Raw genomic sequence first — 10,472 nt, forward strand, 5'->3', positions numbered from 1 at the left:
ATATCTAAAACATTAAATAATCATAGAAGTTGATTTTTTTTTAAAAAAAGTACAGTATGGTGATAGAGTAGAATCTTATAATTACTGATCTCTTTGTTTTGAATGGTCTATGGTGGTGTGTGTGCGTAAGTGTGTTTAGAGGTCCAAGTTTGTCTTTTAAAATACATTTTGTAGCAGCTAGCACATGGGCTTTCCTGCAGTGAGTAAGATAGCATAGGTGGGTGTTTCGGTGTATTGGAAATTTGTACGAGGAGCAGGAAAATTGGATTTTGCAATCACTTGTTCCATTACTGTTTGCATACATTTTTACAACTGTAAGAAGCAGAGATAAAAGTGGATGCTGTGGTAGTGAGGGAATGAAGAATGTTACGGAAATGGGAAGAGTTTGGGCCTTTTAGTACCCTCTGTCCAGATTTTTTTTTCATACATTGCTCTATTTTAAAATGATTTATTTAACATGTTAACAAGTTCTAGATGGAATCTTCTGAAAGTCACAATTTGCTCAGTATTTTAGCGCACTCTTTGTTCAGCAATGACCCCCATGTTTTTAATTTGCCACCAAATTTTCCTTTAGACTGGCATTGAAAATATGCACAGGAGTGTTTGTTTTCTACAAGGCCAGAAGGAGGAGTATACTCTACTGCTGGTTTCAAGTGAATGTGTTTGAGGTGGAGACTTGCTTCATTAATATATCTTGATAATGTGGTTGAGGGAACAGAGGGATGGGGAAATCTCTAAGTATTGTTTGAATGTCTTATAAAGCATTTTTCTGACTATGTGTGTGTATATATAATATATAAAATATGCATATATATGATTCTGTAGCTAGCTTCCTTGTATTGGTGGTTTCTGGCACAGATATAAGCCATGCTGCATTCCTGCTTGCCATCTGTCATCTCAACCTCATCTTTCATCACATGTTGTTTCTGCACTATTGTTTATTTCTTTCCACATCCAGCTTCATATCCTGGCTTATCCATGGCCTCAGCCCTCTTGTCCTAGGAATTCCTGCTTTTGTTTGTGTAGTCCCAGCTCCTGAAAGAACAATCCATTAGATACTGAGAAAGCTATTCTTTAGACTCCCATCCTTCCTCCAATCACACCACACCTTTGAATGAGGCAAGCAGCTGTGTGTAACACCATGCACATTTTAAACTGCACACATCCTTCTGTTGTAACTGGAAAAGGAACAGCTGTGTCTTTGTATTCCCAAAAACAGCCCCTTTCCAAACATGCTAAAAAGTATTTTGTTTCTCGTGAAACAAATAAGGAATTTGTAGGTCAATCTTCAGTGAAGATGAAGGTACCAAACCACTTAGAAATAGCTTTGGAAAGACATGTCAGGATAAGGTGAGAGTTACTTAGATCCAGTCTTTATGTTTGGCCAAGCTGTGACCAGAACAGGACCCAAAATGTGTTTTTTTTCCCTGAAGAACCTGTTAGAGTAGCCTATGACTTGTAACAGACTCATGAACGTTTTACTGCTGGGTATTGACAGGTAAAGCTCAATGGCTCCAGATTCTCTCTAGCACTTTATAGTCCCTGTTATAAAAGAGGGGTTGGATCTAGCTGGGATGGTCTGAGCTTTTTAAAATCTGCTCTTATAACTTCAAAGGAGGCATGTCAGTTTTTTTTTTTATTCCTGAATTTTTAAAAAAACGAATGCAGTATGCCTATTGCTGATGTAATTTTAAATAATTTGAATTAGTTAAATATTTGGAATTAGTCCCAACAATGTCTGATAGAAGAAAACTGAGAAAGGAAGTAGGTGCAGAGTGCCCTGATACACAGCTCTAGAAATATTCATGTATATTTATGTAGGCTTTACATGCAGTGGTGAACTAGACATGACTTGGGAAGAAGAGATGTCCTTGAAATCTCCAGGTGCACAGTGCTAGATCTGGAATCAGAAGTGACTGCTGGGAGTCACTGGGAAGTGACTTCCCAGACAAACCTCCAAAAGGATATTGTTAGGATAAAGAGAGTTATATCTATTAAAACACTAATTGTACTGAAGAGACCTAATGATGTGCCTCTGTAACTCGCTATGCTATTGCTCTAGCAGCCAGGATATGTGTTGGAGTTTTAGAGAGGATTAAACACCTAGACAAATATATACATAGGTGCAAATAAGCTAGTTATAAGTTACAGAGAAAACCAAATTTGTTTTGTAGAGTGTATTTTTTATCTTCCTAACAAACCCCTTTCTTTTTACTTTTTCTTTTAAGTGATGACTATCTTGTGCTAAGGTGGAACGAGACCCTTGGTGACAATTGTCAGAGTACGACGTACTGCCTCTCCAAAGCTAGTAAGTCAGTATAACAGTAGGGAATGCTTATTTATAATAAGCTGCAAGAAACAGGGAGTAACCACTGCAAAGGTATTACATGAAGAAAGGATTTGAGGAGGCAAATTTAGAGAGGGAAGTTATCTCTGGTGGTGCATTTGATGAGCGCCTTGCTTACAAGATAGAAACAGTGATGTCTGTATGTTCCCATGTACAAGAAAGCCACTGGAATAATTTAAGCAAGGAAATTTTCTGTAGAATAATTTGTTTAATATTTGGTTCATCAGGACCAAAGGGATATTCTGCTGAATTTAATTAACTGTATTTTCTGTGACTGAAAAATCTAATCCTGAATAAACAGTGGAAGTTTACCTTGTAATGTATCGTGACAGATATGAAAAGTGTTAAGTGTGATACTCTCTGTAGAGACTCATGGTGATGATACCTTTGTCCACTGAAGTCAAGTGCCAACTGAAGAGTTGGTACTCTCCTCACTGCTTTCAGTGCAGTTGTGGTGCTTCTGAAAGAGAGATGAAATGCTGAATGTATTGAATGCCTCTGCTGATACTGCTGTGGTAATACAGTATGCACGGGTAATGTGGTATCTGCCGATGTGCTGTAGCTTTGATGCAGCAACCAGCATGCTGAATTGCAGGAGTCTGCTGTACTTTGCAAACACATAGGGGTGCCTGTCTTTTCCTTGCCTCCGTTTGTCAAGCACTCAGTGTCAGTGCTCACTCAGCAGGCCACATACTTGTGAAATCAGATTTGTGTTGGTGCCTGAAAGAAAGCCGAACCCTTCTGAATGTTTGTCCTACTGTGTTACGTAGTGCACGTAGACTGAAAAGAGTAAGACACATCCTCTAGTCAGTACTGTTGTGTGTGTGCTGACTGCTGTTTTTTGGGATGTAGTCCCAAAGTGGAAAAGAAGAAGATTTGGATATACAGTGACAAAAAATAGTGTATTTTTAGATTGTGCTTAATCAGAAAATTCTCACTTGTTTTCCACTCTGAGAAAAACCCCACAACCAATGCCAAAGAACAAAACCCCCAAATCATTCTGTGAATTTTTAAAAAAATTAATTTTATTAGAGAGTGGATCATACCCAGTCAAGTTCCTAAGTATTTGTCTGAACTAGCGAGCTATGAAGTCAGTTTGTTAATTTCACCTACACTGAAGCAGTAAGTTCAGTATTTTTTATATCAGCTGTATCAACGATGGGAGAGAATATATCCAAATATTCTGGATCCTGATGGCTGAGGATCTTGCATGAAGAATGTAAATTTGAATCCTAAGATCTGGTTTTGATGCAAAGTGTTATCATATCACTCATCATATCAGGTGGGGGTCTTGACCACTGCTTACTGGCAATTTCTGCAGTCTTTCTGTGGTATGTTTAAGTGTGTTTTATATAATGTGTACACACACACATACATATATATTTGTGTGTGCATCCACCAGTGTTTTAATTGTAAATCAGCTAAGAAATTTCAGTGTATAAAATTAGGTTGTTGGATGAGATTCTGTGATGTGCAGAAAAGAATTTGCCTCTAAAAGGGAAGGGAATTATTAAAGCTTTAGGTTAGCATTGTACCTGTGCAGTTCTGGATTGCTTCAGACATTGCCATCTACTCTACAGGTGTGACAGAAATACAGAGATTTATCCTCAGCTGTCACCATACTGAGTCTTCTTCGGTGCCACACCTTGAAAATTTAATCTCTTACCAAGGGAGCTCAGCATTGGAAATGAAATACCTGTAGTTAAAAGTGTGCAAGATTCAATCCTCTGTCGACAGTTCCCTGTCTACACTCCTTGGAGGAATGCTTCTCTTTGTGAGAACATGGCTTTTACATTCATGAAGCCCCATAATGTGTCACACAGTGGTTTTTGATTCCCTAGTGGCCAGACAATCCTAACAACTCTACTTCGTCTTCCTTATTTATTAATTTCCTTAATTTTCAATTTTATCTTCTTACAGTTTATTGAGAAATGACGAACTTCTCTGCAGGAAATGAGAAGGGATGCAGTAATCCAAAGATGTGTTTTTGTGGATGAGTGAAGCATAATGTGTGGGTGTGTCTGCCCTTTCCAAAACAGTTGTCTCAAATACAGCCATTTGCAGAAACAGTGCTCTCAAGTGCTTTCCCTGTCAAGTGCCATAAGACCTACGCAAGCAGAGCTGTGGAGATGTGGTAATGAGAGTGCCCTGCTTGTGCATTTGCTGTCTGCGTGCCTCCTGGTGCACCTTCCACCTGTGCATGAACCTGTGCCTGCAGATCTGCTCTTTTCAGACACTCAGACTTTTGTTGTGAACATGGCTTTGGACCTCTAAAGGCCTCACAGACACCTTCCATGACAGGTAGACACAAGCCTGTGCAAGCAGTAACCTCTGAGCAAGGTAGGCACTCATCTTTACAAGATTTTGGCTTCTAAATGCTTTGAGATCTTGGATGAGAGATGATATGGAAGTGTGAAGTACTGCAGCCAGGGATCAGGTAATGGTTTCTTCATGTCAGTTCCTTTATTTCATGTAAGGTAAATTGCTCCACGTGCTTTAAAGGAATCACAATTTAATGCAAGTCAGTAAAAAAGTGAAGTAATGGCTTTTACTGACTGAAGAGCTAATAAACTGCAGCCACCACTTCTCATCGTCTAGCTTCAGAATGACGAGCCTGTAGGTAACCTTCTCTCCATTCCTCCTTGCACTACAGCTCCCTGAGAATATGGACACTTAAAATATGATGACAGTGCTAGTGTTTGCACATCTGAGGGCCACAGCTCACCTAGTGGTAGGAAAAGATGTTGAATTATTTGCTTTTGGTTTTATTTGTAATTTCATGCAGGCAGAAATGAACCAGAGGAGGGTTTCTAATAATTCAGTAGTAAGTAAAAAAAGCACTCAATATTTTTAATTGTGTTATGGCTTGAGTGATATTGATCCAATAATTGCAAAACTTGGGAAGAGTTGAATGATTTGATCTTTCCAAGAGAATATTTCAAGACCATAGGAATTGCATCTGTTTTATGTTCTTCCAAAATATAAGCTTGTTTTATTCAGTAACATACATATCTACATAATTCCACATCTTCCCACAATTCCACATCTTCCCACTCTGCCACATGCATGCATTCACACACACAGTCATATCTTTTATACTTAGGTCTGTCATTTGAGTGTGTTAAAGATTCTTTTAATAAGCTCATCTCAGTCATTCAGAGCAACGGTCTTGTTTCAGCCATAGAATGATTAAATGGCTAAGATTGGAAAGGACCTTAAGATCACCTCATTCCAAACTGCCCACCATAGGCAGGAACACCTTTCCACTAGACTGGATTGCTTAAAGCCTATCCAACCTGGCTATGAACGCTACCAGGGATGGGGGATCATATATCCTTCTCTGGACGATGTCTGCCAGCACCTCACAAACATCACAGTAAAGAATTTCCTCCCAACATCTAACCTAAACCTACTCTCAGATCGAAGCCATTCTCTTTTGGCCTGTCATGACATGCCTATAAAAAGTCCCTCTCCAACTTTCTTGTAGGCTCCCTTTAGGTACTGGAAGGTCAGGCTGAACAGTCCCATTTCTCTCATAGTCTTAACTCATAGGAGGGGTGCTCCATCCCTTCAATTTACTTGGCCCTTCTCTGTACTTGCTCTTTCCTGTGCTGGATGCAGCAGTGCAGGTGTGGTCTCACAGACCAGAGGAGAGGGGCAGGACCACCTCCCTGGCCTTGCTGCCCACCCTGCTTTGGAGGCAGCCCAGGATCCAGTTGGCTTTCAGGGCTGTAAGCACATTGCTGGGTCAGGTCCAGCCTCTCTTCCAGTAGCACCCCCAAGTCCTTCTCAGCAGATCTGTCCCAGATCTGTTCATCCCCCAGACTGGACTGACACCAGGGACTGCCCTGACCCAGGTGCAGCAGCTCGCACTTGGTCTTGTTGAGCCACATGAGATTCCCACAGGCCCAGTTCTTGTGCTTGTCCAGGTCTGGATGCCATCCTGTCCTTCAGGTGTGTCAACCACACCATTCAGCTTGGTGTCATGTGCAAATGTGCTGAGGGTGCTCTGGATCCCTTTGTTTCTGTCATTAATGAAGACATTAATTACCACTGGTCCCAATACACACACCTGATGGGCACCGCTTGTCACTGATGTCCATCGGGATTCAGAGCCATTGACCACAAGCCTCTGGATGTGACTGTCCACCCACTTCCTCATCCACCCAACAGTCTCCCCATCAAATCCTTCTGTCTCCAATTTAAAGACAAGGATGTGCTGGGGATCCACGTCAAAGACTGTACTGAAGTCCAGATAAATGACATCTGCAGCCCTTCCCTTGTCCACTGATGCAGTCACTCCATCATAGCAGGCCAACTGGGTTGGTCAGGCAGGACTTGTCCTTGGTGAAGCCATGCTGGCTGTCCCAAATCCCAAACCGTGTCCCAAATCCTGTCCCAAAACCTTCCCTGTCCTCCGTGTGCCTAAGCACAGCTTCTAGGAGAATTTGTTCCATGACCTTTCCAGGCACAGAGGGGAGGCTGACAGGTCAGTAGTTCCCAGGGTCCTTCTTTCAAAAGTGGATACAGTATTTTCCTTTTCCAGTCACCTGGGACTTCATCTGACTGCCATGACCTTTCAAATATCACAGAGAATAGCTTGGCAACTACATCAGACAATTCTCTCAGGACTCTGGGATGCTTTAATTGTGTCCCATAGACTTATATATGTTCAGGTTCCTCAGGTGATCGTGAACCTGATCTTTACTTTCAGTGGGAAGCGCTTTGTTCCCCCAGTCCCCATCTTGCAGTTCACCCCCGTGAGAGGTTGCCATTGAATACTGACTCAAAAAATTTGTTGAACACCTCAGCCTTCTCTTCATCCACTGTTAGGAGTTTTCCTGCATTGTTTATTGGGTGGTACACCTTCTTTGACCTTCTTTTTCTGGTTAGTGTCCTTTAGAGAGCCTTCCTGTTATTTGCATCCCTTGCCAGCTGCAGTTCCAGATTCACTTTGGCTTTTCACCCCATCCCCACGCAACTGAGTTTCACCTCTGTACTCTTCACAGGGTACTTGTTCTTGTTTCCACTGCCTACATATTTGTTTATTTATTTTTAGTTTGACCAGCAGTTTGAAACCATCCTGTGGGGTTTTGTGGGTTTTTTTGAGAATCTTTTTTTTTATCTTCTTGGCATAGAAGAAAGAGAAATACATCCCAGCAATTCCATCTCTGCTTAATGAGAGCTTAGGAGCTGTGTTTGTGTAACTCCTAGTTAATGTTTTAAGTTAAGTTTTGTCACTTAATGACAAAAGATTAAAGATACCTGAAATGCAAGCATGGAAGGGCAAAATATGAAAGGAAATCCAACTGGTAAGCTTGCATAAATTTGGCTATGTGCATCCAAGTAAAAAATTATAAAACTTTGTATATTATATATTTCATCAGTGATGGATGCTACAAGTTAAAAAAAATTAAGAAAAAGTTAGTGGGGGACATTCCTTAATTTAACCAAATTAATAGATTAAGTGAAATAGTAGGAATACCATTTAAAAGTTTAAATTTTGGTCTCAAGTTTTATATTTATCCTAGTTGAGACAAAGTATATATATATATATAAAAAAATGTAAAATGCCCATGTTTATTCTACATGTGATTTATCCTGCTTATATATTAGACCTGTTCTGGACAGTCATTGCTACGCACAGGCCAGTGTAAATTTGTTGTTTTTACTTGCTAAGCACTTTCTGAGAGCTGTGGTTTTCTTCTGCATTTCAAAGAGAGAGGTATGAACATGAGCTGAATGTGCACTTTAACAAGAGACAGTAGTGGTGTTAGACCTTAAAGATCTGCTGCTAAGTATGTGGTTGGAAGCAGGCAAAGCATTTTGTGCCATGGAATTTCGAGGCATTTCACAGCAACTCATTTGATATTTTTATTTGCTGGCATATTGTCTCCTTGCCCCTCTGAGCTCTGTCTGTGGCTCAGGTCATTACAAACAATGGCAATACCAAAGCATGTGTGCTAGGTTTGCTGTGTTCCTACATGCCATTGCCAGTGCAGCCTACTGGAAGATGAGATATTCTGATCATGTAGGAATGATGGTGGCAATTTGACAATTTCTGAATATTATTTTTTGACAAATATTATAAGTGTTATAGAAATATTTTCATGCAATATTAACATTATTGTAACACCAGTATAGAAGCATAAATTACCAGATGAGTCAGAATTATGGCCCTTTTCCTGCTGTGTGTGGGCAGACCCCTGCATCTGTGCTCATTGCAGGTTTGGGACCTAAATGCATTAGATGCGTACTGAAAGAAAATGAGTCTGCAAAGTATTTAAATAGAAGGAATACATTGCTCTTAGTTGTGAAAAATCCTCTAAAAATGGAAATGTTCTTGTGCTTCATTTTATAAAAGACAAGTGTATTATTATGGAAATGTCTCTGGAAATTCTTGTAAGATTAATGACAAAACTAAAAAAAAAAACCCTAAAAAAAAAAAGTTAAAAAAAAAAAGTTAAACAGCTCAAATCAATGTCTTAAAAGAAAAGCAGAGGTGTACTGTCTTATAGAGATTCCAGACAAGATTTGTGTACATGGACTCTAGTGGTGGTCCAGTATTTCTGTAAAGTATATTTATAGGTAATGTACTAATATCTCACACAGTATGGTAATATCATTAACTTTTCGTGACAGAAGTTTTCCCAAAGTCATGAACTGTAATTTCATTGTCTGCCTCTTCTCAGGGGAACACTGAAAATACTCACTAATAGGGATTTCTCATCTGACAACTTCCCTCAAACAGAAGCCTGCAGATTATTGAGGAAACACATCCTATTGCTTGGGATCCTGAGATATGTCTTTGATTTTAAGTACTTCAAAGATACCTGTGTGAAGCACTGCTTTATTTGTTTTTTCTTCCTCTGTGAAAATAGTATGTTCTATATCTGTCATCTGGTTTGGCTTTGTATAGCGAGAAACAGCAGTAAATATTTCAGAAAAGCAAGTAGTTGTGCTTTTTCTGAGAAAAGTGTAAATTACAAGAAGAAAGCATCAAAGTCAGAAGGGGCAAATGAGGAGAAGAATTTATTTTCTCATAGCTGAGGATGCTCAAGTGGATACTACCTCAACTTCTAGGGTGAGCATATTCTGCATAGAAGGATTAGAAATTTTTCCTCCTTGCTGTAAATAAAAAATGTGATGATTCTCAGCTTGCTCTAAAATCCTTCATGCTCTTTCTTTCCTCAGACATCACCTTGTGCTATTTCTTCCTCTCATCTCTGTGTCTCTGCAAGTAAAGGAAATAATAGTGGCTTCTCTTTTTTACCCCCTTTTCTGCCACCTCCAGGGAAGGTTAAAAATCTAGCATCACTGAGAATTCAGTTTTGCCATGACTGAGGGTCATCTTGAGATTACCGTTTTCAAGTTAATATTCAGAGCATTTACAGGACCCCTGCTTTTTCTTTTGTTTCTATTAATCAATTTAGGAAAATTTGATTATCTCTGGTTGTTTGTGAGAATACAGATCAACCCTCTTTCACTTTTCAGATTGCCTGAATCTAGATTGTCCTCTGAGATGCCAAAACCTTCTGACATGCAGATTTCTTTCCCTTGAACCAATTTTCATCTAGTCAATTGAATTATAATTTCATCTATCTCCTTCCTTTCCTGAAAATGTGATATTCATTGTGAGCTTCTTCTTGGCTCTGCAATAACATTCAACTTGAGTATCAGAAAAAAAGTGGTACTTGGAAAATATTTTGATAGTCTTACAAGTCAAGGTATATTGTCAGATCTTCTAGCGACCACATACAGTATAAGAGCAACATATATAATTAACTCGGCACAGGTGGGGGGAGGATAGGGAAATTGTCTCTGTTACTTCTCTTCTTTGGTTTTGAAATCTCATGCTCTTGTATGATACACTTGGGAAATTACAGACTGTGAGTGGGATTCATATGGCAAAATGTAGACATCTACATCTGAGTTAGTCACCCAAGGCTCCCTGTGTGGGGAATGGAGAGAAGCAGGACAGATGAATCACACCCTTGAAGAACCTATTTTTTTTTTACCTCTATGCAAAGAGAAAATGACTCATAGCCTTAAAGTGCCCATTTGGCTAGTAAAGGAGTTGGGGTAACAACTAGGCTGCATTCTGTGCCCCAAAAACTGGATGGAG

General features: G+C 39.7%; 1 protein-coding gene across 1 annotated transcript in view; it reads left to right on the top strand.

Annotated features, from left to right (window-relative positions):
* The window catches only part of LOC147654701 (regulating synaptic membrane exocytosis protein 1-like), a 143,823-nt gene that overhangs the window by 23,799 nt on the left and 109,552 nt on the right, over positions 1 to 10,472 (top strand). The gene's annotated exons all lie outside the window — the stretch shown is intronic.

This window comes from Cyanistes caeruleus, chromosome 2 (assembly GCF_971803275.1).
Source record: "Cyanistes caeruleus chromosome 2, bCyaCae1.hap1.1, whole genome shotgun sequence".
Classification (NCBI taxonomy): domain Eukaryota; kingdom Metazoa; phylum Chordata; class Aves; order Passeriformes; family Paridae; genus Cyanistes; species Cyanistes caeruleus.